Source organism: Rhineura floridana, chromosome 3 (assembly GCF_030035675.1).
Source record: "Rhineura floridana isolate rRhiFlo1 chromosome 3, rRhiFlo1.hap2, whole genome shotgun sequence".
In the NCBI taxonomy this organism is placed as follows: domain Eukaryota; kingdom Metazoa; phylum Chordata; class Lepidosauria; order Squamata; family Rhineuridae; genus Rhineura; species Rhineura floridana.
The window spans coordinates 9,268,984-9,277,956 of record NC_084482.1 but is presented as its reverse complement, the minus strand read 5'-3'; the positions used below and the strand labels follow the sequence as shown (position 1 = coordinate 9,277,956).

General features: G+C 41.4%; 1 long non-coding RNA gene across 1 annotated transcript in view; it reads left to right on the top strand.

Moving 5' to 3' along the window:
* Positions 1-558: 558 nt before the first annotated feature.
* Positions 559-8,973, top strand: part of LOC133379302 (uncharacterized) — a 12,078-nt gene continuing 3,663 nt past the window's right edge. The window contains exons 1-3 of the long non-coding RNA XR_009761149.1: positions 559-600; positions 4,736-4,776; positions 5,890-5,990. This is a non-coding gene — a long non-coding RNA (uncharacterized LOC133379302). The remainder of the gene's footprint in view (positions 601-4,735; positions 4,777-5,889; positions 5,991-8,973) is intronic.

Here is an 8,973-nt window from a genome sequence, read left to right as displayed (position 1 = left end):
TTGGCAGATGCTCACCCTCAGGACCTAACTCCAGTTCTCATGAACCCCCACCCTCCCCCAGTAATTGAAGTGTTGTGCATCTTGAGAGTTTTCAAAGAAGGAAAAGAGAGAGAAATATGTGGGTTGTACCCAGAACTCTGAGAAGCCCAGAAATGGTAAATAGTAGGGGCAGGGGAAGCTAGGACACCTGGTTTCTATTCCCAACTCAGACCTAGAAAAGGAGAATTAGAATCCTGGAGTAGGGTTGCCATATTGCCCGGATAGCCGGGTTTTACCCAGATTCTATGCATGCCACCCGGCACCCGGCTAGCCCCTTACGTGGCCCGGATTCTCAGCTTTAATTTTTTAAAAAAATTAAGTTTCTAGGTGGTCTGGTTCTCGAGATATACATAAAAACGTCAGCCACCCCCTCGACTGTTAAATCTTTCTTTAAACAGTACTGTACTATAGCACTTTGTAGCTTTAACCCCGCCCATTCAGCATTGCAGCCAATCAGGGATTGTGTTTCAGTTTCATTGACCTCAGGCAGTGTCTAGAAAATAAAATGGTGGTTTCAAACCCCCCCCCCCCGACCGTTTACCTGAAAATCTCATAAATTGGGTAAGTATATACATTTCAGTTATTTTTCCTCTTGTGTGCAGGAGTCAGAGCTTGGGCAGTGTTTTGAAAACCTTCCCAATACTTGCTTTTTGTAAAAGCAATGCTAATCCCATATGCCCAAAGTAAATCCCATTTAATTCAATAGGACTTACTTTGAGTAGACGTGGTTATGAATGTGCTGAAAATCAATGGGACTTTGGAGTGAATGTAAAAAACAATTATGTTTGTGTTCTAACTCTTTCTGTCTCCAGTCCAATTTTAAAGCAAGTAGGCAGGGCTTACTTAGGTATTACAGTTTTTATTCTGTAGGAAAGTAATACTGATTTTTTAAAAACTAATACTGATTTTTCTGCAATGACCAACTGGTTTGACAATAAACTATTATATGGGCTGTATGTATTTATACATCTGCTGTGTGTGCGTGTGCGTGTATGGAGTCTTTCCAACACCCCTGTGAGGTAGGGTTGGAAACCAATGCAGCTCACAACAAGAAATAAAGCCATTTAAAATCCAATGACCATAAAACAAGTATAAACAGTTGCAAAACAGCGTAAAGTGGCATGATTCGGAATTTTGGGTTGTGTGAATGAAGTTGCTTATCACTTGAGGTTGCAGTTCTGTCCCTGTTTGAGTAAGCCCCACTGAATACGCTGGGACTTGCTTCTGAATAAATAAACTTAGGATTGCACTATAAATATCTTTACAGTTTGTGTAAATAATAAATATATTTGATAGTCATGCTTATATACATATTTCTTCATTTATCATATTTGTGGGTTTTGGTTAGGAATCCTGACTGGTTGTGAGATGCTTAGTTTTTTGCCTTACTCATAGGAATCTTGTTGTGGTTGGTATGGTATTACATTTAGGAAAGTGTTACTGCCTTCTGTGTTTTTTTTTCCTATTAGCATTTCACTTATCTTTAACCTCACTCCGTTACAGCCATAGAAGCAACAGCAGCATATGCAAGATAATTAACTCCCATTAGTGATAAGAACAAGAATTTATAATTATTATTTCAATTAAAACAAGAGGCTTCTCAATACTTTGAAGAGGACCAGATATTTATTTTCTTTCTGAGCCCAGGACTGGGTCTTTCATGATGCCCAGGGAGCAGGAGAGTAGTCAGTAAGACAGACATCCTAGCATTGGTAATCTAATTAGCAAGGTATGTGTGGGGTTGTTGCACACTTCCAGGCCCAGTTTCATTTTGAGTATGGAGGTGGAACCTGTGTAGATGTGGTTGAGAAATTTTGAATTAAGCAAAGCTCTGCTTTTATAAAACCTAAGAAACATACAGATACTTTGAATGTCTGAGTGCCTGCACCAGTGGAATACTGGAGGAACTTGTAAAACTTGCTGCAACAGTATTTAGAACTGAGCATGTGGTGTGAAAGACTCCTTTTCCTAACATTTTGGCTTGTTTTTCTCCACCCACCACATCTCTGAAATATATTGTATATGTTATGGTTAACCGTGCTGCTGCCCCGACTTACTTTATGTTTGTTGCTATTTTGTGTTTTTATTATGTTTTTATATTGATTGTGTATTTTTATTGTTTTTATTATATTTGTAAGCTGTGCTGAGCTCTGTTTTTAACAGCAAAAGGGCAGGATATAAATTCTCTTAATCAATCAATAAATACTCCATAGTGTTGGAAACTAGAGTCTAGGCATTTAAGGCTGAAAATGTTGCTTAAAAAAAAGATTTCTCACATCTTTCCCCAGTTTTTGGTGGTAATTCCTAGGCACAAAAACAAAACAACTGGACAATCCAAATAATAATATGCAAATAATTTGCATAATATGCAAATTAACCTGCCCGGATTTGTGGAACTGGAATATGGCAACCCTATCCTGGAGTCATTTTACAGTCCTGCCATGGTAGTGGCTAGTATAAGTTACTATACATTAAAAAATACAATTTATTTTTTGAAACAAAGACATAATTGTAATTCTTTTGCATATCCTTTTATTTAACATTATTTTACAGATTCTATGGATAGGTGGTTTGGGTTTGGCCTGGGAGACATTTGTATCCAGGCCCATCTCAGAATTCATATGGTGATCCTTAGCAACTCACTAGTGCTCACAAGGGTAACTATCTCACACACACCTACACCCCAGCAAGGCTCATGCTTTTAAGAGCCGTGTAGCAAGCTGAAATCCTACAGGTTCAGCTCCCTGAAAATGTGGATGTGCAATGTGGGAAAATTTTACCTGTTGCGTTTCTGCATGTTGTCCTCTCCAGGAACCTGCAGTAGGAGTGCCTGCTTGCTTTCACTGTGTTCTGCCTGTATATTTGTAAATAAAGCAAATATTGTAAAGACCATAAATTGCCTGTGTTTTCTAATACAAAGGAAACTAACCCCCATACATGCCACTCTTGGCACTTCTCACACCTTGGATAAGAGAGAAATATGGAACAATACAAGACCAAATCATGATGTCTGAGATGGACAAAGGATCCTTCCGCAAACACATGGACTGAAAGAATGGCCTGTATTATATGTGGAAGTGAGCCTTGCCTTCCTTGGCACATTTTGTGACATTTCACAGACTGTTTGTTCTGGCATGAGCTTTTACACAGGCTTCATGATTTGGATGTAGAAGATTGTTATGCCTTCCATTGGCCTAAGTGCCAGCTCTGCATTTTTGCCAGTGATGTTGAATGTCAAGCCTTAGAGTATGGCAGAATCAAGGAGCTTGTTTCAAGATCTGGTACCTTTTGATTCCTGTGTTGCAGTAAGTTAGAGAGTCCCTGTAAGAGAAATGGCATAGTGACTGTAGCAGTTGTGCTGTTGAATTGGAAAGTCCTGAGTTCTAACATCACCTTTGCTACAGATTCGCTAGAGAGCCCCAGCTAAGCCCACAATCTTAGCCTTAGCTTCCCATACATCAGACAGTTTGTATTAAAGATGACAAGATAATGTATCTAAAGCACTTTATGCACTATAAATACTCCACCTTTCTGTTGCCTGAGGCAGAGATGCAAATGATGCCCCATTCTCACCTCTCTTCCCCTTGCCCAAGGTTAATCAAGTTACTTTGGCATCTGAGGCAGAAAATGCCACAAGCGCTCCCCCTCCTCCACAATAAAAATACAACAATAAATAATCAGAAGCCCTTCGACATCCAATGTCACCTGCCTCTACTACTAGGCAAAGTTTTATTATAGGGCCACAGTCATGGCCATGTTACAGGGGAGTTGTCTGAATCAGATTCCACCATATTAATGAGAAATAAGGGGAGATAAAGTTCCACACCTTGTAGTTAGGAAATGATTTGACAAACTGAACTTGACAGTATAGGAGAGGATGATCCATGCCAAATTTGGGACAGAAAGGATGTGGAATGGCTTATTATCAGTGCTGGATGAGAGACTGTGGTATGCTGACCAGTGTAGTACATTTGCTTATATAGACTTTGCTGGAGTGTTTTTTTTTCTGGGAAGATTTCTCCATTTGTGCTCTGTCAGTGTTTTGGGAAATGGAAAGTTGTGTTAGGTCAAGGGGGACATCTAGTCTGTGCTTTTGTCTTATAGTTGTGTAGCATGTTAGTAGTGTTTACTAGAAAGGCCTTTTTGTGGCTATGGTTAATCAGTGGGTATATCCAGAAGCAGCTCCTGCACAGTGCAAACCTGTATTGCGAGGTTTAGGCAGCAGCAGGGAGGGGTGGAATGGACCCCCCCCCACCCAGAGCTGAAGCCTTTCAGAGGGCTTCAGCTCCGGTACCCCCTCCCTTGCACAAGGTGAGTAAACGTGGCTGAAAGTCCAAGAAGTTGGAGGGGGAAGAGGGAGGGGAGGTCTCCCTCCTCTGAAGGGAAAGCACCAGGGGAGGGGTTGAAGAAAATTAGAAAGGGAGATGAAAGGTCATTTAAAATATATAAATAGTAAAGTGATGTGAATGTAATAGGAGGGATGAAAGAAAGCAGCAATTTGGGATGGGGGATAAGGTGCAAGTTAAGTGTGAAAGGAGAAGGGGAGGGGAAATTACAGAAGACAAATAAAAACAATTGGCATGGGGAGATATAAAATAAAAGGTCCCCTCTACTTAGAGCCTCTGGTCTATCAAATTCTTCTTAAAATGGGAAACTGAGTCAGAACACCTTCACAGCTAGTGTCTGTATTTTGCAGGAAAACTACAATTCTACTGGTGCAGCTTCCAAAAACACTTGGTAAGTAAAGAGCTTAGAATTTTCTCCTGGTACATCCATGAAATCTACCATGTTCCCTCACCACAGTCCTGTGCAGTAAATGCCTAGGCAGAAGTTCTACACACAATTATGGGATATGGTATTTGGGTCCACCCCTCTGCTGCTGACAATCGCCCAGTTCCAAGGTAGTGGTGAAGCTTGAACATGTCAGGTATGCTTTAAGTTGGATTCCTGCATTAAGCAGAGGGCTGGACTTGATGGTCTTATAGGCCCTTCCAACTCTACTATTGTATGATAAGATACTATCAGCAAGCCCTCTCATCCACCAAGGGGAGCAGTGTGCAACCTAAGAGTATACCAGAGTCCTTAGGGATCTAATCTCCCCATTACACAGGGCCCTTTTGTCCTCTGCCTTTGTGCACATATGCAAATATGCTTCTAGGAATTCACTGAGAATTGCAGAGGATTCTGGGAAAACATGGCCTCTCCCTTCATCCCAGAATTAAGAATTGCTCAGAATTAAGTTATAAAGAAGAAGAGACTGATGCTACCTCCAACTTTCTGTGAGGAGTGAAGTGAAATTCTGGCACTCCCAGCTTTACTGCTGTCTAGGCCTTGGCAAGTACCCCCACTTTGCTGTCTGCTAGAATTGACCACAGATGATAGCAACACAGGCCTGATACTACCATTAAGCCAAATGGAACAGTCACCTTAGGTGGGGGGAGCAGTAACGGTATCCCTTCTGGCCTTTCATTCTAAGCCCCCCTCCAGCTGCTTCCGTCTTGGACGACAGGGCCTACCACCCCTTTCCCCTAAACTAACCTATACTCCTCAGGTGCAATGGTGTATTCCCAGACTGTTTTTAAAAATAAATAAATAAATATCAATCCCTCTTCCCAAGGAACTCTGGAAATTGTAGTTCTTGGAGGGTAAATGAGGTCTCCTAGCAACTCTCAGCACCTTTCACACACCAGTTCCCAGGAGTCTTTGGGGGAAGGCATGACTGTTTGAAGTGGTATTGACACTGCTTGACATGTATAGTGTAGATGAGGCCTAAGATTCAACTGCCAGTCCATTTGGCTTCTGTACATGGAAGTAGTATGTGTGTGTGTGACCACTTGTCCTTTGTCTCAGGCAGCCAAATATCATGGGCCAGCCCTGTCTTTTTTGTGTGTAGACTGGCAGACAAGGCCTATAAATAGAAGAAATTAAAGATGAGAAGGGCATTCAGACAGGTGAGGTGACATATATGTATGCAATGTATAATGTAACCATTTGCTGCGGCATCAAATAATGAATCCTGAACTATTTCTGCCACAGCTATTTATTTTGTGATGAGGAAACCACCTCCAATCCACCTTAGTCAAACCCTGAGAACTATATTTGGAATTTGGTTGTTCTAACTGTATTTGTAAAGTGCTTCATGTTTGTTTCAAAACTATTATTGTAAACAATGCTATAAAAAATCCAGAAAAGAAAAAACTGCCATACAGTTTGGCAACAGAAATGTCGATTCTGCAGCTTCTCACACCAACTATTCTTTGAATGCTTTGCTGGTTTGCTTAAGTATAACCAACATTAAGCTCAGATGTAGAAGAGGTCCTTATCCTTTAATATTTGGCAACATTCATTTTGCTTCTTCTAATTATCAACAGCCAGCTTCTGAAAAAGGAGGCACAGTGCTCGTCTTCCTGGAAGTGGCACCCTTTTCACTGGAAGCTCTGCCTGTAGCTCTGTGTGCAGTCTGGTTGCAGTTTCTCCATGGCAGCAGAAGGGCAACTTTTAACTGTGTGTGTGTGTGTGTGTGTCCATCCCAGTATTCACTGGTACAAAGTACTGTCAGCCCTCTATACGCTTCCGTTTTGTGCTGGTACTCACAGCACTTTTATCAAGATATGAATGTTAACACCTCATTTTTTACCCCCCACAAAGCACTGATTCTACAACTAACCCCTATTCATAACAGGTGAATTCCAATAGTCCAGGCTGCTCCTTATGTTTGAGATTTCAGTGAATTGGAACAGAGACTGGAGTGGGAAATCAAGTGCCTGAGCTTCTTTTAGACAATTGTCGGAACACTGTTGCCATGCTGGCAGCAACTGTAGGACTTATTGCAAGCTTAGTAAGGCCTGCCTTCTGCATGTTTGGCTCCATCTCTTGGTCAGCATGGGAATAACAAGTAATTAGATAATGAGAGCTATCAAACACCCTTGGCCTTGTTGATAGTTTTCTTACAGAAGTACAACCCCTGAACTTCATTTGTTAGTTGTTAACTCTTGCAAGAAGTAAATCAGAGGTGGAGTGGAGCTCTGACAACATCAGAGCTCTTGCTTGCACTCTCTTTCAGCTCTGCATAAAGGATCACATAAACAATGTCAGGGTTGGGACTTTGGGCATGGAAAGTTTGGAATCACAGTTCCATAGAAAAATAGTGTGCCCTAGGAATGAGCCAAGATATTCAGGTAACATTATTATGTTAATAAACATTAATACACATTATTATACAGCTACAAGAGTGGCTGTATACTAAAGCCAGCATGGATTTTTCACATTCTGCAAAATTGAAAATACCCCCATGCCATTCTGCTGCTTCCCATAAGCACATTTCAAAACAAAACCTTACAAAACTTATAGTCCGGAACTCAGAAATGCTTGCTTAACAACCTTCTATGTTTTCATGGCGATACACAGAACAGTCAGAGAGAATCAAGAGTTCAAAGTGTAAAACAAGAGAAAAAAAATCCAGACCCGTTGGACTTTTTTCTGTCAGTAGTCTCGTAATTTGTTGAAATTAATTAAAAATCAGCCATGTTCACAGAGTACCTGGAATCCGATTACTGACCTTGCTCCATCCTCTGACCTTCATCTTCTGCAGTTTAAAAGTTAAAGAAATGCATGACTGATTTTTAATTAAAGAAATTTAACATTGAAGTCTATTATAACATTGGGCATGCTCAGTAAGAACCAACTGTCAGTGTTCTAAAAGCCAGACTCACAGCTGTTTGGCTTGGTTAATCAGGTGGCCACACCCACACCAGACCTTTATTTCACTTTAGACAGTCTTGGTCCCCCAAAGAATCCTGGGAAGTGTAGTTTGTGAAGGGTGCTGAGAGTTGGTGTAGGAGACTCCTGTTACCCTGACAGAGCTCCAGTGGCCAGAGTGGTTTAACAGTAAGGCCCTTTTCTGGGGACTGCAGCTCTGTGAGGGGAATAGGATCTCTCCTACAGACTCTCAGCACGCTTCACAAACTACACTTCCCAGGATTCTTTGGGGGAAGCCATGACTGTGAAGTGAAATAAAGGTCTGGTGTGGATGTGGCCACTGATGTGGTGTGGATGTGGCTTTGTTTTAAATTTGGTTTACATGTGCCTGCAGTAGAATAAAAAAGAAGTGGTTTGGACTGTGAAAGACCAACCCAAATTGTGTTTGCATTTTTACACATTTGTAGGGCAGTACAATATCTCCTGCTCCCCTGGTGCATTCACTATAGCTGCCCAATCTCCCTGCTTTTAAAAGTTTGACAGCCTGAACATGCCCAACCTTGGGAGCTAAGCAGGCTCAGCCTGGTTAGTACTTGGATGGGAGACCGCCTCGGAATACCGGGTGCCGTAGGCTTAGAGGAAGGCAGTAGTAAACCACCTCTGAATACCTCTTACCATGAAAACCCTATGAATATATATAAAAAAGATTCATAGGGTCGCCATAAGTCATAATCGAAAGCATATAACAACCAAGGGAATGGGAATATTTACTACATTGCATTGGCATATAAACACACATTGCAGCCTTCTCCAAATGTCTTTTTGGTGCTTGATTTCTTTAAACTGCTGTCATTTGTTTTCAGAATTTTTGCTGCCAAGTTCCACCCTAACCCCACTCTGACAACCTGAAGCAGATGTTGCTGAACTACAACCCATTAGCCCCAGCAAGCATGGCAAGCGGCCAGATGATGGGTGTTACAGTTCAGCAACATCTGGAGGGCCAAAGGCTCTCCACACCTGGTTTACACTATCACAGCTATGGAATGAGTTATCCTGAAGGATTCTCCCAAGCTCCTAGTAGCTTTCCTCCAGAAGTTGCTTTAAAAACTGATCAATGACCTTTTTAATGTTAAGTATCAGCAATCTCATTCTGTTGCTGTTGAAGAAGAGCCCAACTCTTTTATATAAGCTTAGCTTGTGCCAAAATATTTCCCAATGCCTAACAAATCCATCTAG